We start from the raw sequence: 27,288 nt of genomic DNA on the forward strand, positions 1-27,288 counted from the left end.
CTGACCCAAGGCTGAAGAGCAGTCATTCGCATGATGGTAGCAGAGAGCCATGCCACGATGCCATTTGCAAATGCTCATACCTGGCTTTGTTCTTAGGCGACATTGAAGACCCTGCGGTGTTTTGATAACAGGCAGGAAATGATGCATCTTTCCTCTTCTGACAGAAGAAAAATTCACCTTCTTCCACAAGAATGTCAGCAAATGCAGTCTTCCTGTGGTAGCGTGTCTGAGTGGTCTAAGGCACTGGATTTAGGCTCCAGTCTCTGAGAAGGCATGGGATCGAATGCTGCCAGCTGGTAACTTTACAATGATTCTTGCCTTTGTGTTCTCTTGAAAACCCTCTCTTCCAGTACAGATGACGGGAAACAATTTGAAAAAGACATTGGAACCCTTCTTCTTTTTCAGAGTTACATATAGCTTAGCATTTTTTACTTTGAAAGTTAGGCAAGCATTGTTCCTCACAAGTTCAGCCCTGCTCATGTACCAAGTTGAGAATGCTGCTTTGGAGGACTCCAGACTTGAAAATTGCAAAAAAGAGATTACCACAGGGTAGCGTGGCCGAGCGGTCTAAGGCGCTTGATTAAGGCTCCAGTCTCTGCGGAGGCGTGGGTTCGAATCCCACCACTGCCAAGCAGTGTTTTTAGGAGATGGCAGAAGAATTCTTATACCTAATCACTCTCAACAACGGTGCCTGACCCAAGGCTGAAGAGCAGTTATTCGCATGATGGTAGCAGAGAGCCATGCTACGATGCCATTTGCAAATGCTCATACCTGGCTTTGTTCTTAGGCGACATTGAAGACCCTGCAGTGTTTTGATAACAGGCAGGAAATGATGCATCTTTCCTCTTCTGACAGAAGACAAATTCAGCTTCTTCTACAAGAATGTCAGCAAATACAGTCTTCCTGTGGTAGCGTGTCTGAGTGGTCTAAGGCACTGGATTTAGGCTCCAGTCTCTGAGAAGGCATGGGATCGAATGCTGCCAGCTGGTAACTTTACAATGATTCTTGCCTTTGTGTTCTCTTGAAAACCCTCTCTTCCAGTACAGATGACGGGAAACAATTTGAAAAAGACATTGGAACCCTTCTTCTTTTTCAGTTACATATAGCTTAGCATTTTTTACTTTGAAAGTTAGGCAAGCATTGTTCCTCACAAGTTCAGCCCTGCTCATGTACCAAGTTGAGAATGCTGCTTTGGAGGACTCCAGACTTGAAAATTGCAAAAAAGAGATTACCACAGGGTTGCGTGGCCGAGCGGTCTAAGGCGCTGGATTAAGGCTCCAGACTCTGCGGAGGCGTGGGTTCGAATCCCACCGCTGCCAAGCAGTGTTTTTAGGAGATGGCAGAAGAATTCTTATACCTAATCACTCTCAACAACGGTGCCTGACCCAAGGCTGAAGAGCAGTTATTCGCATGATGGTAGCAGAGAGCCATGCTACGATGCCATTTGCAAATGCTCATACCTGGCTTTGTTCTTAGGCGACATTGAAGACCCTGCAGTGTTTTGATAACAGGCAGGAAATGATGCATCTTTCCTCTTCTGACAGAAGACAAATTCAGCTTCTTCTACAAGAATGTCAGCAAATACAGTCTTCCTGTGGTAGCGTGTCTGAGTGGTCTAAGGCACTGGATTTAGGCTCCAGTCTCTGAGAAGGCATGGCATCGAATGCTGCCAGCTGGTAACTTTACAATGATTCTTGCCTTTGTGTTCTCTTGAAAACCCTCTCTTCCAGTACAGATGACGGGAAACAATTTGAAAAAGACATTGGAACCCTTCTTCTTTTTCAGAGTTACATATAGCTTAGCATTTTTTACTTTGAAAGTTAGGCAAGCATTGTTCCTCACAAGTTCAGCCCTGCTCATGTACCAAGTTGAGAATGCTGCTTTGGAGGACTCCAGACTTGAAAATTGCAAAAAAGATATTACCAAAGGGTAGCGTGGCCGAGCGGTCTAAGGCGCTGGATTTAGGCTCCAGTCTCTGCGGAGGCGTGGGTTTGAATCCCACCGCTGCCAAGCAGTGTTTTTAGGAGATGGCAGAAGAATTCTTATACCTAATCACTCTCAACAACGGTGCCTGACCCAAGGCTGAAGAGCAGTCATTCGCATGATGGTAGCAGAGAGCCATGCCACGATGCCATTTGCAAATGCTCATACCTGGCTTTGTTCTTAGGCGACATTGAAGACCCTGCGGTGTTTTGATAACAGGCAGGAAATGATGCATCTTTCCTCTTCTGACAGAAGAAAAATTCACCTTCTTCCACAAGAATGTCAGCAAATGCAGTCTTCCTGTGGTAGCGTGTCTGAGTGGTCTAAGGCACTGGATTTAGGCTCCAGTCTCTGAGAAGGCATGGGATCGAATGCTGCCAGCTGGTAACTTTACAATGATTCTTGCCTTTGTGTTCTCTTGAAAACCCTCTCTTCCAGTACAGATGACGGGAAACAATTTGAAAAAGACATTGGAACCCTTCTTCTTTTTCAGAGTTACATATAGCTTAGCATTTTTTACTTTGAAAGTTAGGCAAGCATTGTTCCTCACAAGTTCAGCCCTGCTCATGTACCAAGTTGAGAATGCTGCTTTGGAGGACTCCAGACTTGAAAATTGCAAAAAAGAGATTACCACAGGGTAGCGTGGCCGAGCGGTCTAAGGCGCTTGATTAAGGCTCCAGTCTCTGCGGAGGCGTGGGTTCGAATCCCACCACTGCCAAGCAGTGTTTTTAGGAGATGGCAGAAGAATTCTTATACCTAATCACTCTCAACAACGGTGCCTGACCCAAGGCTGAAGAGCAGTTATTCGCATGATGGTAGCAGAGAGCCATGCTACGATGCCATTTGCAAATGCTCATACCTGGCTTTGTTCTTAGGCGACATTGAAGACCCTGCAGTGTTTTGATAACAGGCAGGAAATGATGCATCTTTCCTCTTCTGACAGAAGACAAATTCAGCTTCTTCTACAAGAATGTCAGCAAATACAGTCTTCCTGTGGTAGCGTGTCTGAGTGGTCTAAGGCACTGGATTTAGGCTCCAGTCTCTGAGAAGGCATGGGATCGAATGCTGCCAGCTGGTAACTTTACAATGATTCTTGCCTTTGTGTTCTCTTGAAAACCCTCTCTTCCAGTACAGATGACGGGAAACAATTTGAAAAAGACATTGGAACCCTTCTTCTTTTTCAGTTACATATAGCTTAGCATTTTTTACTTTGAAAGTTAGGCAAGCATTGTTCCTCACAAGTTCAGCCCTGCTCATGTACCAAGTTGAGAATGCTGCTTTGGAGGACTCCAGACTTGAAAATTGCAAAAAAGAGATTACCACAGGGTTGCGTGGCCGAGCGGTCTAAGGCGCTGGATTAAGGCTCCAGACTCTGCGGAGGCGTGGGTTCGAATCCCACCGCTGCCAAGCAGTGTTTTTAGGAGATGGCAGAAGAATTCTTATACCTAATCACTCTCAACAACGGTGCCTGACCCAAGGCTGAAGAGCAGTTATTCGCATGATGGTAGCAGAGAGCCATGCTACGATGCCATTTGCAAATGCTCATACCTGGCTTTGTTCTTAGGCGACATTGAAGACCCTGCAGTGTTTTGATAACAGGCAGGAAATGATGCATCTTTCCTCTTCTGACAGAAGACAAATTCAGCTTCTTCTACAAGAATGTCAGCAAATACAGTCTTCCTGTGGTAGCGTGTCTGAGTGGTCTAAGGCACTGGATTTAGGCTCCAGTCTCTGAGAAGGCATGGCATCGAATGCTGCCAGCTGGTAACTTTACAATGATTCTTGCCTTTGTGTTCTCTTGAAAACCCTCTCTTCCAGTACAGATGACGGGAAACAATTTGAAAAAGACATTGGAACCCTTCTTCTTTTTCAGAGTTACATATAGCTTAGCATTTTTTACTTTGAAAGTTAGGCAAGCATTGTTCCTCACAAGTTCAGCCCTGCTCATGTACCAAGTTGAGAATGCTGCTTTGGAGGACTCCAGACTTGAAAATTGCAAAAAAGATATTACCAAAGGGTAGCGTGGCCGAGCGGTCTAAGGCGCTGGATTTAGGCTCCAGTCTCTGCGGAGGCGTGGGTTTGAATCCCACCGCTGCCAAGCAGTGTTTTTAGGAGATGGCAGAAGAATTCTTATACCTAATCACTCTCAACAACGGTGCCTGACCCAAGGCTGAAGAGCAGTCATTCGCATGATGGTAGCAGAGAGCCATGCCACGATGCCATTTGCAAATGCTCATACCTGGCTTTGTTCTTAGGCGACATTGAAGACCCTGCGGTGTTTTGATAACAGGCAGGAAATGATGCATCTTTCCTCTTCTGACAGAAGAAAAATTCACCTTCTTCCACAAGAATGTCAGCAAATGCAGTCTTCCTGTGGTAGCGTGTCTGAGTGGTCTAAGGCACTGGATTTAGGCTCCAGTCTCTGAGAAGGCATGGGATCGAATGCTGCCAGCTGGTAACTTTACAATGATTCTTGCCTTTGTGTTCTCTTGAAAACCCTCTCTTCCAGTACAGATGACGGGAAACAATTTGAAAAAGACATTGGAACCCTTCTTCTTTTTCAGTTACATATAGCTTAGCATTTTTTACTTTGAAAGTTAGGCAAGCATTGTTCCTCACAAGTTCAGCCCTGCTCATGTACCAAGTTGAGAATGCTGCTTTGGAGGACTCCAGACTTGAAAATTGCAAAAAAGAGATTACCACAGGGTAGCGTGGCCGAGCGGTCTAAGGCGCTGGATTAAGGCTCCAGTCTCTGCGGAGGCGTGGGTTCGAATCCCACCGCTGCCAAGCAGTGTTTTTAGGAGATGGCAGAAGAATTCTTATACCTAATCACTCTCAACAACGGTGCCTGACCCAAGGCTGAAGAGCAGTTATTCGCATGATGGTAGCAGAGAGCCATGCTACGATGCCATTTGCAAATGCTCATACCTGGCTTTGTTCTTAGGCGACATTGAAGACCCTGCAGTGTTTTGATAACAGGCAGGAAATGATGCATCTTTCCTCTTCTGACAGAAGACAAATTCAGCTTCTTCTACAAGAATGTCAGCAAATACAGTCTTCCTGTGGTAGCGTGTCTGAGTGGTCTAAGGCACTGGATTTAGGCTCCAGTCTCTGAGAAGGCATGGCATCGAATGCTGCCAGCTGGTAACTTTACAATGATTCTTGCCTTTGTGTTCTCTTGAAAACCCTCTCTTCCAGTACAGATGACGGGAAACAATTTGAAAAAGACATTGGAACCCTTCTTCTTTTTCAGAGTTACATATAGCTTAGCATTTTTTACTTTGAAAGTTAGGCAAGCATTGTTCCTCACAAGTTCAGCCCTGCTCATGTACCAAGTTGAGAATGCTGCTTTGGAGGACTCCAGACTTGAAAATTGCAAAAAAGATATTACCAAAGGGTAGCGTGGCCGAGCGGTCTAAGGCGCTGGATTTAGGCTCCAGTCTCTGCGGAGGCGTGGGTTTGAATCCCACCGCTGCCAAGCAGTGTTTTTAGGAGATGGCAGAAGAATTCTTATACCTAATCACTCTCAACAACGGTGCCTGACCCAAGGCTGAAGAGCAGTCATTCGCATGATGGTAGCAGAGAGCCATGCCACGATGCCATTTGCAAATGCTCATACCTGGCTTTGTTCTTAGGCGACATTGAAGACCCTGCGGTGTTTTGATAACAGGCAGGAAATGATGCATCTTTCCTCTTCTGACAGAAGAAAAATTCACCTTCTTCCACAAGAATGTCAGCAAATGCAGTCTTCCTGTGGTAGCGTGTCTGAGTGGTCTAAGGCACTGGATTTAGGCTCCAGTCTCTGAGAAGGCATGGGATCGAATGCTGCCAGCTGGTAACTTTACAATGATTCTTGCCTTTGTGTTCTCTTGAAAACCCTCTCTTCCAGTACAGATGACGGGAAACAATTTGAAAAAGACATTGGAACCCTTCTTCTTTTTCAGAGTTACATATAGCTTAGCATTTTTTACTTTGAAAGTTAGGCAAGCATTGTTCCTCACAAGTTCAGCCCTGCTCATGTACCAAGTTGAGAATGCTGCTTTGGAGGACTCCAGACTTGAAAATTGCAAAAAAGAGATTACCACAGGGTAGCGTGGCCGAGCGGTCTAAGGCGCTTGATTAAGGCTCCAGTCTCTGCGGAGGCGTGGGTTCGAATCCCACCACTGCCAAGCAGTGTTTTTAGGAGATGGCAGAAGAATTCTTATACCTAATCACTCTCAACAACGGTGCCTGACCCAAGGCTGAAGAGCAGTTATTCGCATGATGGTAGCAGAGAGCCATGCTACGATGCCATTTGCAAATGCTCATACCTGGCTTTGTTCTTAGGCGACATTGAAGACCCTGCAGTGTTTTGATAACAGGCAGGAAATGATGCATCTTTCCTCTTCTGACAGAAGACAAATTCAGCTTCTTCTACAAGAATGTCAGCAAATACAGTCTTCCTGTGGTAGCGTGTCTGAGTGGTCTAAGGCACTGGATTTAGGCTCCAGTCTCTGAGAAGGCATGGGATCGAATGCTGCCAGCTGGTAACTTTACAATGATTCTTGCCTTTGTGTTCTCTTGAAAACCCTCTCTTCCAGTACAGATGACGGGAAACAATTTGAAAAAGACATTGGAACCCTTCTTCTTTTTCAGTTACATATAGCTTAGCATTTTTTACTTTGAAAGTTAGGCAAGCATTGTTCCTCACAAGTTCAGCCCTGCTCATGTACCAAGTTGAGAATGCTGCTTTGGAGGACTCCAGACTTGAAAATTGCAAAAAAGAGATTACCACAGGGTTGCGTGGCCGAGCGGTCTAAGGCGCTGGATTAAGGCTCCAGACTCTGCGGAGGCGTGGGTTCGAATCCCACCGCTGCCAAGCAGTGTTTTTAGGAGATGGCAGAAGAATTCTTATACCTAATCACTCTCAACAACGGTGCCTGACCCAAGGCTGAAGAGCAGTTATTCGCATGATGGTAGCAGAGAGCCATGCTACGATGCCATTTGCAAATGCTCATACCTGGCTTTGTTCTTAGGCGACATTGAAGACCCTGCAGTGTTTTGATAACAGGCAGGAAATGATGCATCTTTCCTCTTCTGACAGAAGACAAATTCAGCTTCTTCTACAAGAATGTCAGCAAATACAGTCTTCCTGTGGTAGCGTGTCTGAGTGGTCTAAGGCACTGGATTTAGGCTCCAGTCTCTGAGAAGGCATGGCATCGAATGCTGCCAGCTGGTAACTTTACAATGATTCTTGCCTTTGTGTTCTCTTGAAAACCCTCTCTTCCAGTACAGATGACGGGAAACAATTTGAAAAAGACATTGGAACCCTTCTTCTTTTTCAGAGTTACATATAGCTTAGCATTTTTTACTTTGAAAGTTAGGCAAGCATTGTTCCTCACAAGTTCAGCCCTGCTCATGTACCAAGTTGAGAATGCTGCTTTGGAGGACTCCAGACTTGAAAATTGCAAAAAAGATATTACCAAAGGGTAGCGTGGCCGAGCGGTCTAAGGCGCTGGATTTAGGCTCCAGTCTCTGCGGAGGCGTGGGTTTGAATCCCACCGCTGCCAAGCAGTGTTTTTAGGAGATGGCAGAAGAATTCTTATACCTAATCACTCTCAACAACGGTGCCTGACCCAAGGCTGAAGAGCAGTCATTCGCATGATGGTAGCAGAGAGCCATGCCACGATGCCATTTGCAAATGCTCATACCTGGCTTTGTTCTTAGGCGACATTGAAGACCCTGCGGTGTTTTGATAACAGGCAGGAAATGATGCATCTTTCCTCTTCTGACAGAAGAAAAATTCACCTTCTTCCACAAGAATGTCAGCAAATGCAGTCTTCCTGTGGTAGCGTGTCTGAGTGGTCTAAGGCACTGGATTTAGGCTCCAGTCTCTGAGAAGGCATGGGATCGAATGCTGCCAGCTGGTAACTTTACAATGATTCTTGCCTTTGTGTTCTCTTGAAAACCCTCTCTTCCAGTACAGATGACGGGAAACAATTTGAAAAAGACATTGGAACCCTTCTTCTTTTTCAGAGTTACATATAGCTTAGCATTTTTTACTTTGAAAGTTAGGCAAGCATTGTTCCTCACAAGTTCAGCCCTGCTCATGTACCAAGTTGAGAATGCTGCTTTGGAGGACTCCAGACTTGAAAATTGCAAAAAAGAGATTACCACAGGGTAGCGTGGCCGAGCGGTCTAAGGCGCTTGATTAAGGCTCCAGTCTCTGCGGAGGCGTGGGTTCGAATCCCACCACTGCCAAGCAGTGTTTTTAGGAGATGGCAGAAGAATTCTTATACCTAATCACTCTCAACAACGGTGCCTGACCCAAGGCTGAAGAGCAGTTATTCGCATGATGGTAGCAGAGAGCCATGCTACGATGCCATTTGCAAATGCTCATACCTGGCTTTGTTCTTAGGCGACATTGAAGACCCTGCAGTGTTTTGATAACAGGCAGGAAATTATGCATCTTTCCTCTTCTGACAGAAGACAAATTCAGCTTCTTCTACAAGAATGTCAGCAAATACAGTCTTCCTGTGGTAGCGTGTCTGAGTGGTCTAAGGCACTGGATTTAGGCTCCAGTCTCTGAGAAGGCATGGGATCGAATGCTGCCAGCTGGTAACTTTACAATGATTCTTGCCTTTGTGTTCTCTTGAAAACCCTCTCTTCCAGTACAGATGACGGGAAACAATTTGAAAAAGACATTGGAACCCTTCTTCTTTTTCAGTTACATATAGCTTAGCATTTTTTACTTTGAAAGTTAGGCAAGCATTGTTCCTCACAAGTTCAGCCCTGCTCATGTACCAAGTTGAGAATGCTGCTTTGGAGGACTCCAGACTTGAAAATTGCAAAAAAGAGATTACCACAGGGTTGCGTGGCCGAGCGGTCTAAGGCGCTGGATTAAGGCTCCAGACTCTGCGGAGGCGTGGGTTCGAATCCCACCGCTGCCAAGCAGTGTTTTTAGGAGATGGCAGAAGAATTCTTATACCTAATCACTCTCAACAACGGTGCCTGACCCAAGGCTGAAGAGCAGTTATTCGCATGATGGTAGCAGAGAGCCATGCTACGATGCCATTTGCAAATGCTCATACCTGGCTTTGTTCTTAGGCGACATTGAAGACCCTGCAGTGTTTTGATAACAGGCAGGAAATGATGCATCTTTCCTCTTCTGACAGAAGACAAATTCAGCTTCTTCTACAAGAATGTCAGCAAATACAGTCTTCCTGTGGTAGCGTGTCTGAGTGGTCTAAGGCACTGGATTTAGGCTCCAGTCTCTGAGAAGGCATGGCATCGAATGCTGCCAGCTGGTAACTTTACAATGATTCTTGCCTTTGTGTTCTCTTGAAAACCCTCTCTTCCAGTACAGATGACGGGAAACAATTTGAAAAAGACATTGGAACCCTTCTTCTTTTTCAGAGTTACATATAGCTTAGCATTTTTTACTTTGAAAGTTAGGCAAGCATTGTTCCTCACAAGTTCAGCCCTGCTCATGTACCAAGTTGAGAATGCTGCTTTGGAGGACTCCAGACTTGAAAATTGCAAAAAAGATATTACCAAAGGGTAGCGTGGCCGAGCGGTCTAAGGCGCTGGATTTAGGCTCCAGTCTCTGCGGAGGCGTGGGTTTGAATCCCACCGCTGCCAAGCAGTGTTTTTAGGAGATGGCAGAAGAATTCTTATACCTAATCACTCTCAACAACGGTGCCTGACCCAAGGCTGAAGAGCAGTCATTCGCATGATGGTAGCAGAGAGCCATGCCACGATGCCATTTGCAAATGCTCATACCTGGCTTTGTTCTTAGGCGACATTGAAGACCCTGCGGTGTTTTGATAACAGGCAGGAAATGATGCATCTTTCCTCTTCTGACAGAAGAAAAATTCACCTTCTTCCACAAGAATGTCAGCAAATGCAGTCTTCCTGTGGTAGCGTGTCTGAGTGGTCTAAGGCACTGGATTTAGGCTCCAGTCTCTGAGAAGGCATGGGATCGAATGCTGCCAGCTGGTAACTTTACAATGATTCTTGCCTTTGTGTTCTCTTGAAAACCCTCTCTTCCAGTACAGATGACGGGAAACAATTTGAAAAAGACATTGGAACCCTTCTTCTTTTTCAGAGTTACATATAGCTTAGCATTTTTTACTTTGAAAGTTAGGCAAGCATTGTTCCTCACAAGTTCAGCCCTGCTCATGTACCAAGTTGAGAATGCTGCTTTGGAGGACTCCAGACTTGAAAATTGCAAAAAAGAGATTACCACAGGGTAGCGTGGCCGAGCGGTCTAAGGCGCTTGATTAAGGCTCCAGTCTCTGCGGAGGCGTGGGTTCGAATCCCACCACTGCCAAGCAGTGTTTTTAGGAGATGGCAGAAGAATTCTTATACCTAATCACTCTCAACAACGGTGCCTGACCCAAGGCTGAAGAGCAGTTATTCGCATGATGGTAGCAGAGAGCCATGCTACGATGCCATTTGCAAATGCTCATACCTGGCTTTGTTCTTAGGCGACATTGAAGACCCTGCAGTGTTTTGATAACAGGCAGGAAATTATGCATCTTTCCTCTTCTGACAGAAGACAAATTCAGCTTCTTCTACAAGAATGTCAGCAAATACAGTCTTCCTGTGGTAGCGTGTCTGAGTGGTCTAAGGCACTGGATTTAGGCTCCAGTCTCTGAGAAGGCATGGGATCGAATGCTGCCAGCTGGTAACTTTACAATGATTCTTGCCTTTGTGTTCTCTTGAAAACCCTCTCTTCCAGTACAGATGACGGGAAACAATTTGAAAAAGACATTGGAACCCTTCTTCTTTTTCAGAGTTACATATAGCTTAGCATTTTTTACTTTGAAAGTTAGGCAAGCATTGTTCCTCACAAGTTCAGCCCTGCTCATGTACCAAGTTGAGAATGCTGCTTTGGAGGACTCCAGACTTGAAAATTGCAAAAATGATATTACCACAGGGTAGCGTGGCCGAGCGGTCTAAGGAGCTGGATTTAGTCTCCAGTCTCTGCGGATGTGTGGGGTCGAATCCCACCGCTGCCAAGCAGTGTTTTTAGGAGATGGCAGAAGAATTCTTATACCTAATCACTCTCAACAACGGTGCCTGACCCAAGGCTGAAGAGCAGTTATTCGCATGATGGTAGCAGAGAGCCATGCTACGATGCCATTTGCAAATGCTCATACCTGGCTTTGTTCTTAGGCGACATTGAAGACCCTGCAGTGTTTTGATAACAGGCAGGAAATGATGCATCTTTCCTCTTCTGACAGAAGACAAATTCAGCTTCTTCTACAAGAATGTCAGCAAATACAGTCTTCCTGTGGTAGCGTGTCTGAGTGGTCTAAGGCACTGGATTTAGGCTCCAGTCTCTGAGAAGGCATGGGATCGAATGCTGCCAGCTGGTAACTTTACAATGATTCTTGCCTTTGTGTTCTCTTGAAAACCCTCTCTTCCAGTACAGATGACGGGAAACAATTTGAAAAAGACATTGGAACCCTTCTTCTTTTTCAGTTACATATAGCTTAGCATTTTTTACTTTGAAAGTTAGGCAAGCATTGTTCCTCACAAGTTCAGCCCTGCTCATGTACCAAGTTGAGAATGCTGCTTTGGAGGACTCCAGACTTGAAAATTGCAAAAAAGATATTACCACAGGGTAGCGTGGCCGAGCGGTCTAAGGCGCTGGATTAAGGCTCCAGTCTCTGCGGAGGCGTGGGTTCGAATCCCACAGCTGCCAAGCAGTGTTTTTAGGAGATGGCAGAAGAATTCTTATACCTAATCACTCTCAACAACGGTGCCTGACCCAAGGCTGAAGAGCAGTCATTCGCATGATGGTAGCAGAGAGCCATGCCACGATGCCATTTGCAAATGCTCATACCTGGCTTTGTTCTTAGGCGACATTGAAGACCCTGCGGTGTTTTGATAACAGGCAGGAAATGATGCATCTTTCCTCTTCTGACAGAAGAAAAATTCACCTTCTTCCACAAGAATGTCAGCAAATGCAGTCTTCCTGTGGTAGCGTGTCTGAGTGGTCTAAGGCACTGGATTTAGGCTCCAGTCTCTGAGAAGGCATGGGATCGAATGCTGCCAGCTGGTAACTTTACAATGATTCTTGCCTTTGTGTTCTCTTGAAAACCCTCTCTTCCAGTACAGATGACGGGAAACAATTTGAAAAAGACATTGGAACCCTTCTTCTTTTTCAGAGTTACATATAGCTTAGCATTTTTTACTTTGAAAGTTAGGCAAGCATTGTTCCTCACAAGTTCAGCCCTGCTCATGTACCAAGTTGAGAATGCTGCTTTGGAGGACTCCAGACTTGAAAATTGCAAAAAAGAGATTACCACAGGGTAGCGTGGCCGAGCGGTCTAAGGCGCTTGATTAAGGCTCCAGTCTCTGCGGAGGCGTGGGTTCGAATCCCACCGCTGCCAAGCAGTGTTTTTAGGAGATGGCAGAAGAATTCTTATACCTAATCACTCTCAACAACGGTGCCTGACCCAAGGCTGAAGAGCAGTTATTCGCATGATGGTAGCAGAGAGCCATGCTACGATGCCATTTGCAAATGCTCATACCTGGCTTTGTTCTTAGGCGACATTGAAGACCCTGCAGTGTTTTGATAACAGGCAGGAAATGATGCATCTTTCCTCTTCTGACAGAAGACAAATTCAGCTTCTTCTACAAGAATGTCAGCAAATACAGTCTTCCTGTGGTAGCGTGTCTGAGTGGTCTAAGGCACTGGATTTAGGCTCCAGTCTCTGAGAAGGCATGGCATCGAATGCTGCCAGCTGGTAACTTTACAATGATTCTTGCCTTTGTGTTCTCTTGAAAACCCTCTCTTCCAGTACAGATGACGGGAAACAATTTGAAAAAGACATTGGAACCCTTCTTCTTTTTCAGAGTTACATATAGCTTAGCATTTTTTACTTTGAAAGTTAGGCAAGCATTGTTCCTCACAAGTTCAGCCCTGCTCATGTACCAAGTTGAGAATGCTGCTTTGGAGGACTCCAGACTTGAAAATTGCAAAAAAGATATTACCAAAGGGTAGCGTGGCCGAGCGGTCTAAGGCGCTGGATTTAGGCTCCAGTCTCTGCGGAGGCGTGGGTTTGAATCCCACCGCTGCCAAGCAGTGTTTTTAGGAGATGGCAGAAGAATTCTTATACCTAATCACTCTCAACAACGGTGCCTGACCCAAGGCTGAAGAGCAGTCATTCGCATGATGGTAGCAGAGAGCCATGCCACGATGCCATTTGCAAATGCTCATACCTGGCTTTGTTCTTAGGCGACATTGAAGACCCTGCGGTGTTTTGATAACAGGCAGGAAATGATGCATCTTTCCTCTTCTGACAGAAGAAAAATTCACCTTCTTCCACAAGAATGTCAGCAAATGCAGTCTTCCTGTGGTAGCGTGTCTGAGTGGTCTAAGGCACTGGATTTAGGCTCCAGTCTCTGAGAAGGCATGGGATCGAATGCTGCCAGCTGGTAACTTTACAATGATTCTTGCCTTTGTGTTCTCTTGAAAACCCTCTCTTCCAGTACAGATGACGGGAAACAATTTGAAAAAGACATTGGAACCCTTCTTCTTTTTCAGAGTTACATATAGCTTAGCATTTTTTACTTTGAAAGTTAGGCAAGCATTGTTCCTCACAAGTTCAGCCCTGCTCATGTACCAAGTTGAGAATGCTGCTTTGGAGGACTCCAGACTTGAAAATTGCAAAAAAGAGATTACCACAGGGTAGCGTGGCCGAGCGGTCTAAGGCGCTTGATTAAGGCTCCAGTCTCTGCGGAGGCGTGGGTTCGAATCCCACCACTGCCAAGCAGTGTTTTTAGGAGATGGCAGAAGAATTCTTATACCTAATCACTCTCAACAACGGTGCCTGACCCAAGGCTGAAGAGCAGTTATTCGCATGATGGTAGCAGAGAGCCATGCTACGATGCCATTTGCAAATGCTCATACCTGGCTTTGTTCTTAGGCGACATTGAAGACCCTGCAGTGTTTTGATAACAGGCAGGAAATTATGCATCTTTCCTCTTCTGACAGAAGACAAATTCAGCTTCTTCTACAAGAATGTCAGCAAATACAGTCTTCCTGTGGTAGCGTGTCTGAGTGGTCTAAGGCACTGGATTTAGGCTCCAGTCTCTGAGAAGGCATGGGATCGAATGCTGCCAGCTGGTAACTTTACAATGATTCTTGCCTTTGTGTTCTCTTGAAAACCCTCTCTTCCAGTACAGATGACGGGAAACAATTTGAAAAAGACATTGGAACCCTTCTTCTTTTTCAGTTACATATAGCTTAGCATTTTTTACTTTGAAAGTTAGGCAAGCATTGTTCCTCACAAGTTCAGCCCTGCTCATGTACCAAGTTGAGAATGCTGCTTTGGAGGACTCCAGACTTGAAAATTGCAAAAAAGAGATTACCACAGGGTTGCGTGGCCGAGCGGTCTAAGGCGCTGGATTAAGGCTCCAGACTCTGCGGAGGCGTGGGTTCGAATCCCACCGCTGCCAAGCAGTGTTTTTAGGAGATGGCAGAAGAATTCTTATACCTAATCACTCTCAACAACGGTGCCTGACCCAAGGCTGAAGAGCAGTTATTCGCATGATGGTAGCAGAGAGCCATGCTACGATGCCATTTGCAAATGCTCATACCTGGCTTTGTTCTTAGGCGACATTGAAGACCCTGCAGTGTTTTGATAACAGGCAGGAAATGATGCATCTTTCCTCTTCTGACAGAAGACAAATTCAGCTTCTTCTACAAGAATGTCAGCAAATACAGTCTTCCTGTGGTAGCGTGTCTGAGTGGTCTAAGGCACTGGATTTAGGCTCCAGTCTCTGAGAAGGCATGGCATCGAATGCTGCCAGCTGGTAACTTTACAATGATTCTTGCCTTTGTGTTCTCTTGAAAACCCTCTCTTCCAGTACAGATGACGGGAAACAATTTGAAAAAGACATTGGAACCCTTCTTCTTTTTCAGAGTTACATATAGCTTAGCATTTTTTACTTTGAAAGTTAGGCAAGCATTGTTCCTCACAAGTTCAGCCCTGCTCATGTACCAAGTTGAGAATGCTGCTTTGGAGGACTCCAGACTTGAAAATTGCAAAAAAGATATTACCAAAGGGTAGCGTGGCCGAGCGGTCTAAGGCGCTGGATTTAGGCTCCAGTCTCTGCGGAGGCGTGGGTTTGAATCCCACCGCTGCCAAGCAGTGTTTTTAGGAGATGGCAGAAGAATTCTTATACCTAATCACTCTCAACAACGGTGCCTGACCCAAGGCTGAAGAGCAGTCATTCGCATGATGGTAGCAGAGAGCCATGCCACGATGCCATTTGCAAATGCTCATACCTGGCTTTGTTCTTAGGCGACATTGAAGACCCTGCGGTGTTTTGATAACAGGCAGGAAATGATGCATCTTTCCTCTTCTGACAGAAGAAAAATTCACCTTCTTCCACAAGAATGTCAGCAAATGCAGTCTTCCTGTGGTAGCGTGTCTGAGTGGTCTAAGGCACTGGATTTAGGCTCCAGTCTCTGAGAAGGCATGGGATCGAATGCTGCCAGCTGGTAACTTTACAATGATTCTTGCCTTTGTGTTCTCTTGAAAACCCTCTCTTCCAGTACAGATGACGGGAAACAATTTGAAAAAGACATTGGAACCCTTCTTCTTTTTCAGAGTTACATATAGCTTAGCATTTTTTACTTTGAAAGTTAGGCAAGCATTGTTCCTCACAAGTTCAGCCCTGCTCATGTACCAAGTTGAGAATGCTGCTTTGGAGGACTCCAGACTTGAAAATTGCAAAAAAGAGATTACCACAGGGTAGCGTGGCCGAGCGGTCTAAGGCGCTTGATTAAGGCTCCAGTCTCTGCGGAGGCGTGGGTTCGAATCCCACCACTGCCAAGCAGTGTTTTTAGGAGATGGCAGAAGAATTCTTATACCTAATCACTCTCAACAACGGTGCCTGACCCAAGGCTGAAGAGCAGTTATTCGCATGATGGTAGCAGAGAGCCATGCTACGATGCCATTTGCAAATGCTCATACCTGGCTTTGTTCTTAGGCGACATTGAAGACCCTGCAGTGTTTTGATAACAGGCAGGAAATTATGCATCTTTCCTCTTCTGACAGAAGACAAATTCAGCTTCTTCTACAAGAATGTCAGCAAATACAGTCTTCCTGTGGTAGCGTGTCTGAGTGGTCTAAGGCACTGGATTTAGGCTCCAGTCTCTGAGAAGGCATGGGATCGAATGCTGCCAGCTGGTAACTTTACAATGATTCTTGCCTTTGTGTTCTCTTGAAAACCCTCTCTTCCAGTACAGATGACGGGAAACAATTTGAAAAAGACATTGGAACCCTTCTTCTTTTTCAGAGTTACATATAGCTTAGCATTTTTTACTTTGAAAGTTAGGCAAGCATTGTTCCTCACAAGTTCAGCCCTGCTCATGTACCAAGTTGAGAATGCTGCTTTGGAGGACTCCAGACTTGAAAATTGCAAAAATGATATTACCACAGGGTAGCGTGGCCGAGCGGTCTAAGGAGCTGGATTTAGTCTCCAGTCTCTGCGGATGTGTGGGGTCGAATCCCACCGCTGCCAAGCAGTGTTTTTAGGAGATGGCAGAAGAATTCTTATACCTAATCACTCTCAACAACGGTGCCTGACCCAAGGCTGAAGAGCAGTTATTCGCATGATGGTAGCAGAGAGCCATGCTACGATGCCATTTGCAAATGCTCATACCTGGCTTTGTTCTTAGGCGACATTGAAGACCCTGCAGTGTTTTGATAACAGGCAGGAAATGATGCATCTTTCCTCTTCTGACAGAAGACAAATTCAGCTTCTTCTACAAGAATGTCAGCAAATACAGTCTTCCTGTGGTAGCGTGTCTGAGTGGTCTAAGGCACTGGATTTAGGCTCCAGTCTCTGAGAAGGCATGGGATCGAATGCTGCCAGCTGGTAACTTTACAATGATTCTTGCCTTTGTGTTCTCTTGAAAACCCTCTCTTCCAGTACAGATGACGGGAAACAATTTGAAAAAGACATTGGAACCCTTCTTCTTTTTCAGTTACATATAGCTTAGCATTTTTTACTTTGAAAGTTAGGCAAGCATTGTTCCTCACAAGTTCAGCCCTGCTCATGTACCAAGTTGAGAATGCTGCTTTGGAGGACTCCAGACTTGAAAATTGCAAAAAAGATATTACCACAGGGTAGCGTGGCCGAGCGGTCTAAGGCGCTGGATTAAGGCTCCAGTCTCTGCGGAGGCGTGGGTTCGAATCCCACAGCTGCCAAGCAGTGTTTTTAGGAGATGGCAGAAGAATTCTTATACCTAATCACTCTCAACAACGGTGCCTGACCCAAGGCTGAAGAGCAGTCATTCGCATGATGGTAGCAGAGAGCCATGCCACGATGCCATTTGCAAATGCTCATACCTGGCTTTGTTCTTAGGCGACATTGAAGACCCTGCGGTGTTTTGATAACAGGCAGGAAATGATGCATCTTTCCTCTTCTGACAGAAGAAAAATTCACCTTCTTCCACAAGAATGTCAGCAAATGCAGTCTTCCTGTGGTAGCGTGTCTGAGTGGTCTAAGGCACTGGATTTAGGCTCCAGTCTCTGAGAAGGCATGGGATCGAATGCTGCCAGCTGGTAACTTTACAATGATTCTTGCCTTTGTGTTCTCTTGAAAACCCTCTCTTCCAGTACAGATGACGGGAAACAATTTGAAAAAGACATTGGAACCCTTCTTCTTTTTCAGAGTTACATATAGCTTAGCATTTTTTACTTTGAAAGTTAGGCAAGCATTGTTCCTCACAAGTTCAGCCCTGCTCATGTACCAAGTTGAGAATGCTGCTTTGGAGGACTCCAGACTTGAAAATTGCAAAAAAGAGATTACCACAGGGTAGCGTGGCCGAGCGGTCTAAGGCGCTTGATTAAGGCTCCAGTCTCTGCGGAGGCGTGGGTTCGAATCCCACCGCTGCCAAGCAGTGTTTTTAGGAGATGGCAGAAGAATTCTTATACCTAATCACTCTCAACAACGGTGCCTGACCCAAGGCTGAAGAGCAGTTATTCGCATGATGGTAGCAGAGAGCCATGCTACGATGCCATTTGCAAATGCTCATACCTGGCTTTGTTCTTAGGCGACATTGAAGACCCTGCAGTGTTTTGATAACAGGCAGGAAATTATGCATCTTTCCTCTTCTGACAGAAGACAAATTCAGCTTCTTCTACAAGAATGTCAGCAAATACAGTCTTCCTGTGGTAGCGTGTCTGAGTGGTCTAAGGCACTGGATTTAGGCTCCAGTCTCTGAGAAGGCATGGGATCGAATGCTGCCAGCTGGTAACTTTACAATGATTCTTGCCTTTGTGTTCTCTTGAAAACCCTCTCTTCCAGTACAGATGACAGGAAACAATTTGAAAAAGACATTGGAACCCTTCTTCTTTTTCAGAGTTACATATAGCTTAGCATTTTTTACTTTGAAAGTTAGGCAAGCATTGTTCCTCACAAGTTCAGCCCTGCTCATGTACCAAGTTGAGAATGCTGCTTTGGAGGACTCCAGACTTGAAAATTGCAAAAAAGAGATTACCACAGGGTAGCGTGGCCGAGCGGTCTAAGGCGCTTGATTAAGGCTCCAGTCTCTGCGGAGGCGTGGGTTCGAATCCCACCGCTGCCAAGCAGTGTTTTTAGGAGATGGCAGAAGAATTCTTATACCTAATCACTCTCAACAACGGTGCCTGACCCAAGGCTGAAGAGCAGTTATTCGCATGATGGTAGCAGAGAGCCATGCTACAATGCCATTTGCAAATGCTCATACCTGGCTTTGTTCTTAGGCGACATTGAAGACCCTGCAGTGTTTTGATAACAGGCAGGAAATGATGCATCTTTCCTCTTCTGACAGAAGACAAATTCAGCTTCTTCTACAAGAATGTCAGCAAATACAGTCTTCCTGTGGTAGCGTGTCTGAGTGGTCTAAGGCACTGGATTTAGGCTCCAGTCTCTGAGAAGGCATGGCATCGAATGCTGCCAGCTGGTAACTTTACAATGATTCTTGCCTTTGTGTTCTCTTGAAAACCCTCTCTTCCAGTACAGATGACGGGAAACAATTTGAAAAAGACATTGGAACCCTTCTTCTTTTTCAGAGTTACATATAGCTTAGCATTTTTTACTTTGAAAGTTAGGCAAGCATTGTTCCTCACAAGTTCAGCCCTGCTCATGTACCAAGTTGAGAATGCTGCTTTGGAGGACTCCAGACTTGAAAATTGCAAAAAAGATATTACCAAAGGGTAGCGTGGCCGAGCGGTCTAAGGCGCTGAATTTAGGCTCCAGTCTCTGCGGAGGCGTGGGTTTGAATCCCACCGCTGCCAAGCAGTGTTTTTAGGAGATGGCAGAAGAATTCTTATACCTAATCACTCTCAACAACGGTGCCTGACCCAAGGCTGAAGAGCAGTCATTCGCATGATGGTAGCAGAGAGCCATGCCACGATGCCATTTGCAAATGCTCATACCTGGCTTTGTTCTTAGGCGACATTGAAGACCCTGCGGTGTTTTGATAACAGGCAGGAAATGATGCATCTTTCCTCTTCTGACAGAAGAAAAATTCACCTTCTTCCACAAGAATGTCAGCAAATGCAGTCTTCCTGTGGTAGCGTGTCTGAGTGGTCTAAGGCACTGGATTTAGGCTCCAGTCTCTGAGAAGGCATGGGATCGAATGCTGCCAGCTGGTAACTTTACAATGATTCTTGCCTTTGTGTTCTCTTGAAAACCCTCTCTTCCAGTACAGATGACGGGAAACAATTTGAAAAAGACATTGGAACCCTTCTTCTTTTTCAGAGTTACATATAGCTTAGCATTTTTTACTTTGAAAGTTAGGCAAGCATTGTTCCTCACAAGTTCAGCCCTGCTCATGTACCAAGTTGAGAATGCTGCTTTGGAGGACTCCAGACTTGAAAATTGCAAAAAAGAGATTACCACAGGGTAGCGTGGCCGAGCGGTCTAAGGCGCTTGATTAAGTCTCCAGTCTCTGCGGAGGCGTGGGTTCGAATCCCACCACTGCCAAGCAGTGTTTTTAGGAGATGGCAGAAGAATTCTTATACCTAATCACTCTCAACAACGGTGCCTGACCCAAGGCTGAAGAGCAGTTATTCGCATGATGGTAGCAGAGAGCCATGCTACGATGCCATTTGCAAATGCTCATACCTGGCTTTGTTCTTAGGCGACATTGAAGACCCTGCAGTGTTTTGATAACAGGCAGGAAATGATGCATCTTTCCTCTTCTGACAGAAGACAAATTCAGCTTCTTCTACAAGAATGTCAGCAAATACAGTCTTCCTGTGGTAGCGTGTCTGAGTGGTCTAAGGCACTGGATTTAGGCTCCAGTCTCTGAGAAGGCATGGCATCGAATGCTGCCAGCTGGTAACTTTACAATGATTCTTGCCTTTGTGTTCTCTTGAAAACCCTCTCTTCCAGTACAGATGACGGGAAACAATTTGAAAAAGACATTGGAACCCTTCTTCTTTTTCAGTTACATATAGCTTAGCATTTTTTACTTTGAAAGTTAGGCAAGCATTGTTCCTCACAAGTTCAGCCCTGCTCATGTACCAAGTTGAGAATGCTGCTTTGGAGGACTCCAGACTTGAAAATTGCAAAAAAGAGATTACCACAGGGTTGCGTGGCCGAGCGGTCTAAGGCGCTGGATTAAGGCTCCAGACTCTGCGGAGGCGTGGGTTCGAATCCCACCGCTGCCAAGCAGTGTTTTTAGGAGATGGCAGAAGAATTCTTATACCTAATCACTCTCAACAACGGTGCCTGACCCAAGGCTGAAGAGCAGTTATTCGCATGATGGTAGCAGAGAGCCATGCTACGATGCCATTTGCAAATGCTCATACCTGGCTTTGTTCTTAGGCGACATTGAAGACCCTGCAGTGTTTTGATAACAGGCAGGAAATGATGCATCTTTCCTCTTCTGACAGAAGACAAATTCAGCTTCTTCTACAAGAATGTCAGCAAATACAGTCTTCCTGTGGTAGCGTGTCTGAGTGGTCTAAGGCACTGGATTTAGGCTCCAGTCTCTGAGAAGGCATGGCATCGAATGCTGCCAGCTGGTAACTTTACAATGATTCTTGCCTTTGTGTTCTCTTGAAAACCCTCTCTTCCAGTACAGATGACGGGAAACAATTTGAAAAAGACATTGGAACCCTTCTTCTTTTTCAGAGTTACATATAGCTTAGCATTTTTTACTTTGAAAGTTAGGCAAGCATTGTTCCTCACAAGTTCAGCCCTGCTCATGTACCAAGTTGAGAATGCTGCTTTGGAGGACTCCAGACTTGAAAATTGCAAAAAAGATATTACCAAAGGGTAGCGTGGCCGAGCGGTCTAAGGCGCTGGATTTAGGCTCCAGTCTCTGCGGAGGCGTGGGTTTGAATCCCACCGCTGCCAAGCAGTGTTTTTAGGAGATGGCAGAAGAATTCTTATACCTAATCACTCTCAACAACGGTGCCTGACCCAAGGCTGAAGAGCAGTCATTCGCATGATGGTAGCAGAGAGCCATGCCACGATGCCATTTGCAAATGCTCATACCTGGCTTTGTTCTTAGGCGACATTGAAGACCCTGCGGTGTTTTGATAACAGGCAGGAAATGATGCATCTTTCCTCTTCTGACAGAAGAAAAATTCACCTTCTTCCACAAGAATGTCAGCAAATGCAGTCTTCCTGTGGTAGCGTGTCTGAGTGGTCTAAGGCACTGGATTTAGGCTCCAGTCTCTGAGAAGGCATGGGATCGAATGCTGCCAGCTGGTAACTTTACAATGATTCTTGCCTTTGTGTTCTCTTGAAAACCCTCTCTTCCAGTACAGATGACGGGAAACAATTTGAAAAAGACATTGGAACCCTTCTTCTTTTTCAGAGTTACATATAGCTTAGCATTTTTTACTTTGAAAGTTAGGCAAGCATTGTTCCTCACAAGTTCAGCCCTGCTCATGTACCAAGTTGAGAATGCTGCTTTGGAGGACTCCAGACTTGAAAATTGCAAAAAAGAGATTACCACAGGGTAGCGTGGCCGAGCGGTCTAAGGCGCTTGATTAAGGCTCCAGTCTCTGCGGAGGCGTGGGTTCGAATCCCACCACTGCCAAGCAGTGTTTTTAGGAGATGGCAGAAGAATTCTTATACCTAATCACTCTCAACAACGGTGCCTGACCCAAGGCTGAAGAGCAGTTATTCGCATGATGGTAGCAGAGAGCCATGCTACGATGCCATTTGCAAATGCTCATACCTGGCTTTGTTCTTAGGCGACATTGAAGACCCTGCAGTGTTTTGATAACAGGCAGGAAATGATGCATCTTTCCTCTTCTGACAGAAGACAAATTCAGCTTCTTCTACAAGAATGTCAGCAAATACAGTCTTCCTGTGGTAGCGTGTCTGAGTGGTCTAAGGCACTGGATTTAGGCTCCAGTCTCTGAGAAGGCATGGGATCGAATGCTGCCAGCTGGTAACTTTACAATGATTCTTGCCTTTGTGTTCTCTTGAAAACCCTCTCTTCCAGTACAGATGACGGGAAACAATTTGAAAAAGACATTGGAACCCTTCTTCTTTTTCAGTTACATATAGCTTAGCATTTTTTACTTTGAAAGTTAGGCAAGCATTGTTCCTCACAAGTTCAGCCCTGCTCATGTACCAAGTTGAGAATGCTGCTTTGGAGGACTCCAGACTTGAAAATTGCAAAAAAGAGATTACCACAGGGTTGCGTGGCCGAGCGGTCTAAGGCGCTGGATTAAGGCTCCAGACTCTGCGGAGGCGTGGGTTCGAATCCCACCGCTGCCAAGCAGTGTTTTTAGGAGATGGCAGAAGAATTCTTATACCTAATCACTCTCAACAACGGTGCCTGACCCAAGGCTGAAGAGCAGTTATTCGCATGATGGTAGCAGAGAGCCATGCTACGATGCCATTTGCAAATGCTCATACCTGGCTTTGTTCTTAGGCGACATTGAAGACCCTGCAGTGTTTTGATAACAGGCAGGAAATGATGCATCTTTCCTCTTCTGACAGAAGACAAATTCAGCTTCTTCTACAAGAATGTCAGCAAATACAGTCTTCCTGTGGTAGCGTGTCTGAGTGGTCTAAGGCACTGGATTTAGGCTCCAGTCTCTGAGAAGGCATGGCATCGAATGCTGCCAGCTGGTAACTTTACAATGATTCTTGCCTTTGTGTTCTCTTGAAAACCCTCTCTTCCAGTACAGATGACGGGAAACAATTTGAAAAAGACATTGGAACCCTTCTTCTTTTTCAGAGTTACATATAGCTTAGCATTTTTTACTTTGAAAGTTAGGCAAGCATTGTTCCTCACAAGTTCAGCCCTGCTCATGTACCAAGTTGAGAATGCTGCTTTGGAGGACTCCAGACTTGAAAATTGCAAAAAAGATATTACCAAAGGGTAGCGTGGCCGAGCGGTCTAAGGCGCTGGATTTAGGCTCCAGTCTCTGCGGAGGCGTGGGTTTGAATCCCACCGCTGCCAAGCAGTGTTTTTAGGAGATGGCAGAAGAATTCTTATACCTAATCACTCTCAACAACGGTGCCTGACCCAAGGCTGAAGAGCAGTCATTCGCATGATGGTAGCAGAGAGCCATGCCACGATGCCATTTGCAAATGCTCATACCTGGCTTTGTTCTTAGGCGACATTGAAGACCCTGCGGTGTTTTGATAACAGGCAGGAAATGATGCATCTTTCCTCTTCTGACAGAAGAAAAATTCACCTTCTTCCACAAGAATGTCAGCAAATGCAGTCTTCCTGTGGTAGCGTGTCTGAGTGGTCTAAGGCACTGGATTTAGGCTCCAGTCTCTGAGAAGGCATGGGATCGAATGCTGCCAGCTGGTAACTTTACAATGATTCTTGCCTTTGTGTTCTCTTGAAAACCCTCTCTTCCAGTACAGATGACGGGAAACAATTTGAAAAAGACATTGGAACCCTTCTTCTTTTTCAGAGTTACATATAGCTTAGCATTTTTTACTTTGAAAGTTAGGCAAGCATTGTTCCTCACAAGTTCAGCCCTGCTCATGTACCAAGTTGAGAATGCTGCTTTGGAGGACTCCAGACTTGAAAATTGCAAAAAAGAGATTACCACAGGGTAGCGTGGCCGAGCGGTCTAAGGCGCTTGATTAAGGCTCCAGTCTCTGCGGAGGCGTGGGTTCGAATCCCACCACTGCCAAGCAGTGTTTTTAGGAGATGGCAGAAGAATTCTTATACCTAATCACTCTCAACAACGGTGCCTGACCCAAGGCTGAAGAGCAGTTATTCGCATGATGGTAGCAGAGAGCCATGCTACGATGCCATTTGCAAATGCTCATACCTGGCTTTGTTCTTAGGCGACATTGAAGACCCTGCAGTGTTTTGATAACAGGCAGGAAATGATGCATCTTTCCTCTTCTGACAGAAGACAAATTCAGCTTCTTCTACAAGAATGTCAGCAAATACAGTCTTCCTGTGGTAGCGTGTCTGAGTGGTCTAAGGCACTGGATTTAGGCTCCAGTCTCTGAGAAGGCATGGGATCGAATGCTGCCAGCTGGTAACTTTACAATGATTCTTGCCTTTGTGTTCTCTTGAAAACCCTCTCTTCCAGTACAGATGACGGGAAACAATTTGAAAAAGACATTGGAACCCTTCTTCTTTTTCAGTTACATATAGCTTAGCATTTTTTACTTTGAAAGTTAGGCAAGCATTGTTCCTCACAAGTTCAGCCCTGCTCATGTACCAAGTTGAGAATGCTGCTTTGGAGGACTCCAGACTTGAAAATTGCAAAAAAGAGATTACCACAGGGTTGCGTGGCCGAGCGGTCTAAGGCGCTGGATTAAGGCTCCAGACTCTGCGGAGGCGTGGGTTCGAATCCCACCGCTGCCAAGCAGTGTTTTTAGGAGATGGCAGAAGAATTCTTATACCTAATCACTCTCAACAACGGTGCCTGACCCAAGGCTGAAGAGCAGTTATTCGCATGATGGTAGCAGAGAGCCATGCTACGATGCCATTTGCAAATGCTCATACCTGGCTTTGTTCTTAGGCGACATTGAAGACCCTGCAGTGTTTTGATAACAGGCAGGAAATGATGCATCTTTCCTCTTCTGACAGAAGACAAATTCAGCTTCTTCTACAAGAATGTCAGCAAATACAGTCTTCCTGTGGTAGCGTGTCTGAGTGGTCTAAGGCACTGGATTTAGGCTCCAGTCTCTGAGAAGGCATGGCATCGAATGCTGCCAGCTGGTAACTTTACAATGATTCTTGCCTTTGTGTTCTCTTGAAAACCCTCTCTTCCAGTACAGATGACGGGAAACAATTTGAAAAAGACATTGGAACCCTTCTTCTTTTTCAGAGTTACATATAGCTTAGCATTTTTTACTTTGAAAGTTAGGCAAGCATTGTTCCTCACAAGTTCAGCCCTGCTCATGTACCAAGTTGAGAATGCTGCTTTGGAGGACTCCAGACTTGAAAATTGCAAAAAAGATATTACCAAAGGGTAGCGTGGCCGAGCGGTCTAAGGCGCTGGATTTAGGCTCCAGTCTCTGCGGAGGCGTGGGTTTGAATCCCACCGCTGCCAAGCAGTGTTTTTAGGAGATGGCAGAAGAATTCTTATACCTAATCACTCTCAACAACGGTGCCTGACCCAAGGCTGAAGAGCAGTCATTCGCATGATGGTAGCAGAGAGCCATGCCACGATGCCATTTGCAAATGCTCATACCTGGCTTTGTTCTTAGGCGACATTGAAGACCCTGCGGTGTTTTGATAACAGGCAGGAAATGATGCATCTTTCCTCTTCTGACAGAAGAAAAATTCACCTTCTTCCACAAGAATGTCAGCAAATGCAGTCTTCCTGTGGTAGCGTGTCTGAGTGGTCTAAGGCACTGGATTTAGGCTCCAGTCTCTGAGAAGGCATGGGATCGAATGCTGCCAGCTGGTAACTTTACAATGATTCTTGCCTTTGTGTTCTCTTGAAAACCCTCTCTTCCAGTACAGATGACGGGAAACAATTTGAAAAAGACATTGGAACCCTTCTTCTTTTTCAGAGTTACATATAGCTTAGCATTTTTTACTTTGAAAGTTAGGCAAGCATTGTTCCTCACAAGTTCAGCCCTGCTCATGTACCAAGTTGAGAATGCTGCTTTGGAGGACTCCAGACTTGAAAATTGCAAAAAAGAGATTACCACAGGGTAGCGTGGCCGAGCGGTCTAAGGCGCTTGATTAAGGCTCCAGTCTCTGCGGAGGCGTGGGTTCGAATCCCACCACTGCCAAGCAGTGTTTTTAGGAGATGGCAGAAGAATTCTTATACCTAATCACTCTCAACAACGGTGCCTGACCCAAGGCTGAAGAGCAGTTATTCGCATGATGGTAGCAGAGAGCCATGCTACGATGCCATTTGCAAATGCTCATACCTGGCTTTGTTCTTAGGCGACATTGAAGACCCTGCAGTGTTTTGATAACAGGCAGGAAATGATGCATCTTTCCTCTTCTGACAGAAGACAAATTCAGCTTCTTCTACAAGAATGTCAGCAAATACAGTCTTCCTGTGGTAGCGTGTCTGAGTGGTCTAAGGCACTGGATTTAGGCTCCAGTCTCTGAGAAGGCATGGGATCGAATGCTGCCAGCTGGTAACTTTACAATGATTCTTGCCTTTGTGTTCTCTTGAAAACCCTCTCTTCCAGTACAGATGACGGGAAACAATTTGAAAAAGACATTGGAACCCTTCTTCTTTTTCAGTTACATATAGCTTAGCATTTTTTACTTTGAAAGTTAGGCAAGCATTGTTCCTCACAAGTTCAGCCCTGCTCATGTACCAAGTTGAGAATGCTGCTTTGGAGGACTCCAGACTTGAAAATTGCAAAAAAGAGATTACCACAGGGTTGCGTGGCCGAGCGGTCTAAGGCGCTGGATTAAGGCTCCAGACTCTGCGGAGGCGTGGGTTCGAATCCCACCGCTGCCAAGCAGTGTTTTTAGGAGATGGCAGAAGAATTCTTATACCTAATCACTCTCAACAACGGTGCCTGACCCAAGGCTGAAGAGCAGTTATTCGCATGATGGTAGCAGAGAGCCATGCTACGATGCCATTTGCAAATGCTCATACCTGGCTTTGTTCTTAGGCGACATTGAAGACCCTGCAGTGTTTTGATAACAGGCAGGAAATGATGCATCTTTCCTCTTCTGACAGAAGACAAATTCAGCTTCTTCTACAAGAATGTCAGCAAATACAGTCTTCCTGTGGTAGCGTGTCTGAGTGGTCTAAGGCACTGGATTTAGGCTCCAGTCTCTGAGAAGGCATGGCATCGAATGCTGCCAGCTGGTAACTTTACAATGATTCTTGCCTTTGTGTTCTCTTGAAAACCCTCTCTTCCAGTACAGATGACGGG

At 45.5% G+C, this 27,288-nt stretch overlaps 36 non-coding genes across 36 annotated transcripts; all 36 read left to right on the top strand.

The window, feature by feature from the left end:
• The first annotated feature begins 548 nt into the window (after positions 1-548).
• trnal-aag (transfer RNA leucine (anticodon AAG)) lies at positions 549-630 on the top strand. The gene has a single exon. It is a non-coding gene; the product is annotated as a tRNA-Leu (tRNA).
• Positions 631-1,237: 607 nt separating this feature from the next.
• trnal-aag (transfer RNA leucine (anticodon AAG)) lies at positions 1,238-1,319 on the top strand. Its single transcript has one exon. It is a non-coding gene; the product is annotated as a tRNA-Leu (tRNA).
• Positions 1,320-1,928: 609 nt separating this feature from the next.
• Positions 1,929-2,010, top strand: trnal-uag (transfer RNA leucine (anticodon UAG)). The gene has a single exon. It is a non-coding gene; the product is annotated as a tRNA-Leu (tRNA).
• Positions 2,011-2,619: 609 nt separating this feature from the next.
• Positions 2,620-2,701, top strand: trnal-aag (transfer RNA leucine (anticodon AAG)). Its single transcript has one exon. It is a non-coding gene; the product is annotated as a tRNA-Leu (tRNA).
• Positions 2,702-3,308: 607 nt separating this feature from the next.
• trnal-aag (transfer RNA leucine (anticodon AAG)) lies at positions 3,309-3,390 on the top strand. Its single transcript has one exon. It is a non-coding gene; the product is annotated as a tRNA-Leu (tRNA).
• Positions 3,391-3,999: 609 nt separating this feature from the next.
• On the top strand, positions 4,000-4,081 carry trnal-uag (transfer RNA leucine (anticodon UAG)). The gene has a single exon. It is a non-coding gene; the product is annotated as a tRNA-Leu (tRNA).
• A 607-nt stretch (positions 4,082-4,688) lies between these two features.
• On the top strand, positions 4,689-4,770 carry trnal-aag (transfer RNA leucine (anticodon AAG)). The gene has a single exon. It is a non-coding gene; the product is annotated as a tRNA-Leu (tRNA).
• A 609-nt stretch (positions 4,771-5,379) lies between these two features.
• trnal-uag (transfer RNA leucine (anticodon UAG)) lies at positions 5,380-5,461 on the top strand. Its single transcript has one exon. It is a non-coding gene; the product is annotated as a tRNA-Leu (tRNA).
• Positions 5,462-6,070: 609 nt separating this feature from the next.
• trnal-aag (transfer RNA leucine (anticodon AAG)) lies at positions 6,071-6,152 on the top strand. Its single transcript has one exon. It is a non-coding gene; the product is annotated as a tRNA-Leu (tRNA).
• Positions 6,153-6,759: 607 nt separating this feature from the next.
• On the top strand, positions 6,760-6,841 carry trnal-aag (transfer RNA leucine (anticodon AAG)). The gene has a single exon. It is a non-coding gene; the product is annotated as a tRNA-Leu (tRNA).
• A 609-nt stretch (positions 6,842-7,450) lies between these two features.
• On the top strand, positions 7,451-7,532 carry trnal-uag (transfer RNA leucine (anticodon UAG)). The gene has a single exon. It is a non-coding gene; the product is annotated as a tRNA-Leu (tRNA).
• A 609-nt stretch (positions 7,533-8,141) lies between these two features.
• trnal-aag (transfer RNA leucine (anticodon AAG)) lies at positions 8,142-8,223 on the top strand. Its single transcript has one exon. It is a non-coding gene; the product is annotated as a tRNA-Leu (tRNA).
• A 607-nt stretch (positions 8,224-8,830) lies between these two features.
• On the top strand, positions 8,831-8,912 carry trnal-aag (transfer RNA leucine (anticodon AAG)). Its single transcript has one exon. It is a non-coding gene; the product is annotated as a tRNA-Leu (tRNA).
• Positions 8,913-9,521: 609 nt separating this feature from the next.
• Positions 9,522-9,603, top strand: trnal-uag (transfer RNA leucine (anticodon UAG)). Its single transcript has one exon. It is a non-coding gene; the product is annotated as a tRNA-Leu (tRNA).
• Positions 9,604-10,212: 609 nt separating this feature from the next.
• On the top strand, positions 10,213-10,294 carry trnal-aag (transfer RNA leucine (anticodon AAG)). Its single transcript has one exon. It is a non-coding gene; the product is annotated as a tRNA-Leu (tRNA).
• Positions 10,295-11,592: 1,298 nt separating this feature from the next.
• Positions 11,593-11,674, top strand: trnal-aag (transfer RNA leucine (anticodon AAG)). The gene has a single exon. It is a non-coding gene; the product is annotated as a tRNA-Leu (tRNA).
• A 609-nt stretch (positions 11,675-12,283) lies between these two features.
• Positions 12,284-12,365, top strand: trnal-aag (transfer RNA leucine (anticodon AAG)). The gene has a single exon. It is a non-coding gene; the product is annotated as a tRNA-Leu (tRNA).
• Positions 12,366-12,974: 609 nt separating this feature from the next.
• On the top strand, positions 12,975-13,056 carry trnal-uag (transfer RNA leucine (anticodon UAG)). Its single transcript has one exon. It is a non-coding gene; the product is annotated as a tRNA-Leu (tRNA).
• A 609-nt stretch (positions 13,057-13,665) lies between these two features.
• trnal-aag (transfer RNA leucine (anticodon AAG)) lies at positions 13,666-13,747 on the top strand. Its single transcript has one exon. It is a non-coding gene; the product is annotated as a tRNA-Leu (tRNA).
• A 607-nt stretch (positions 13,748-14,354) lies between these two features.
• trnal-aag (transfer RNA leucine (anticodon AAG)) lies at positions 14,355-14,436 on the top strand. The gene has a single exon. It is a non-coding gene; the product is annotated as a tRNA-Leu (tRNA).
• A 609-nt stretch (positions 14,437-15,045) lies between these two features.
• Positions 15,046-15,127, top strand: trnal-uag (transfer RNA leucine (anticodon UAG)). Its single transcript has one exon. It is a non-coding gene; the product is annotated as a tRNA-Leu (tRNA).
• A 609-nt stretch (positions 15,128-15,736) lies between these two features.
• trnal-aag (transfer RNA leucine (anticodon AAG)) lies at positions 15,737-15,818 on the top strand. Its single transcript has one exon. It is a non-coding gene; the product is annotated as a tRNA-Leu (tRNA).
• A 1,298-nt stretch (positions 15,819-17,116) lies between these two features.
• Positions 17,117-17,198, top strand: trnal-aag (transfer RNA leucine (anticodon AAG)). Its single transcript has one exon. It is a non-coding gene; the product is annotated as a tRNA-Leu (tRNA).
• Positions 17,199-17,807: 609 nt separating this feature from the next.
• trnal-aag (transfer RNA leucine (anticodon AAG)) lies at positions 17,808-17,889 on the top strand. Its single transcript has one exon. It is a non-coding gene; the product is annotated as a tRNA-Leu (tRNA).
• Positions 17,890-18,498: 609 nt separating this feature from the next.
• trnal-aag (transfer RNA leucine (anticodon AAG)) lies at positions 18,499-18,580 on the top strand. The gene has a single exon. It is a non-coding gene; the product is annotated as a tRNA-Leu (tRNA).
• Positions 18,581-19,189: 609 nt separating this feature from the next.
• trnal-uag (transfer RNA leucine (anticodon UAG)) lies at positions 19,190-19,271 on the top strand. Its single transcript has one exon. It is a non-coding gene; the product is annotated as a tRNA-Leu (tRNA).
• Positions 19,272-20,569: 1,298 nt separating this feature from the next.
• trnal-aag (transfer RNA leucine (anticodon AAG)) lies at positions 20,570-20,651 on the top strand. Its single transcript has one exon. It is a non-coding gene; the product is annotated as a tRNA-Leu (tRNA).
• Positions 20,652-21,260: 609 nt separating this feature from the next.
• Positions 21,261-21,342, top strand: trnal-uag (transfer RNA leucine (anticodon UAG)). The gene has a single exon. It is a non-coding gene; the product is annotated as a tRNA-Leu (tRNA).
• A 609-nt stretch (positions 21,343-21,951) lies between these two features.
• trnal-aag (transfer RNA leucine (anticodon AAG)) lies at positions 21,952-22,033 on the top strand. The gene has a single exon. It is a non-coding gene; the product is annotated as a tRNA-Leu (tRNA).
• Positions 22,034-22,640: 607 nt separating this feature from the next.
• Positions 22,641-22,722, top strand: trnal-aag (transfer RNA leucine (anticodon AAG)). Its single transcript has one exon. It is a non-coding gene; the product is annotated as a tRNA-Leu (tRNA).
• Positions 22,723-23,331: 609 nt separating this feature from the next.
• trnal-uag (transfer RNA leucine (anticodon UAG)) lies at positions 23,332-23,413 on the top strand. Its single transcript has one exon. It is a non-coding gene; the product is annotated as a tRNA-Leu (tRNA).
• A 609-nt stretch (positions 23,414-24,022) lies between these two features.
• Positions 24,023-24,104, top strand: trnal-aag (transfer RNA leucine (anticodon AAG)). Its single transcript has one exon. It is a non-coding gene; the product is annotated as a tRNA-Leu (tRNA).
• A 607-nt stretch (positions 24,105-24,711) lies between these two features.
• Positions 24,712-24,793, top strand: trnal-aag (transfer RNA leucine (anticodon AAG)). The gene has a single exon. It is a non-coding gene; the product is annotated as a tRNA-Leu (tRNA).
• Positions 24,794-25,402: 609 nt separating this feature from the next.
• On the top strand, positions 25,403-25,484 carry trnal-uag (transfer RNA leucine (anticodon UAG)). The gene has a single exon. It is a non-coding gene; the product is annotated as a tRNA-Leu (tRNA).
• A 609-nt stretch (positions 25,485-26,093) lies between these two features.
• trnal-aag (transfer RNA leucine (anticodon AAG)) lies at positions 26,094-26,175 on the top strand. The gene has a single exon. It is a non-coding gene; the product is annotated as a tRNA-Leu (tRNA).
• Positions 26,176-26,782: 607 nt separating this feature from the next.
• Positions 26,783-26,864, top strand: trnal-aag (transfer RNA leucine (anticodon AAG)). The gene has a single exon. It is a non-coding gene; the product is annotated as a tRNA-Leu (tRNA).
• Positions 26,865-27,288: the final 424 nt, after the last annotated feature.

This window comes from Brachyhypopomus gauderio, chromosome 1 (assembly GCF_052324685.1).
Source record: "Brachyhypopomus gauderio isolate BG-103 chromosome 1, BGAUD_0.2, whole genome shotgun sequence".
NCBI lineage: Eukaryota > Metazoa > Chordata > Actinopteri > Gymnotiformes > Hypopomidae > Brachyhypopomus > Brachyhypopomus gauderio.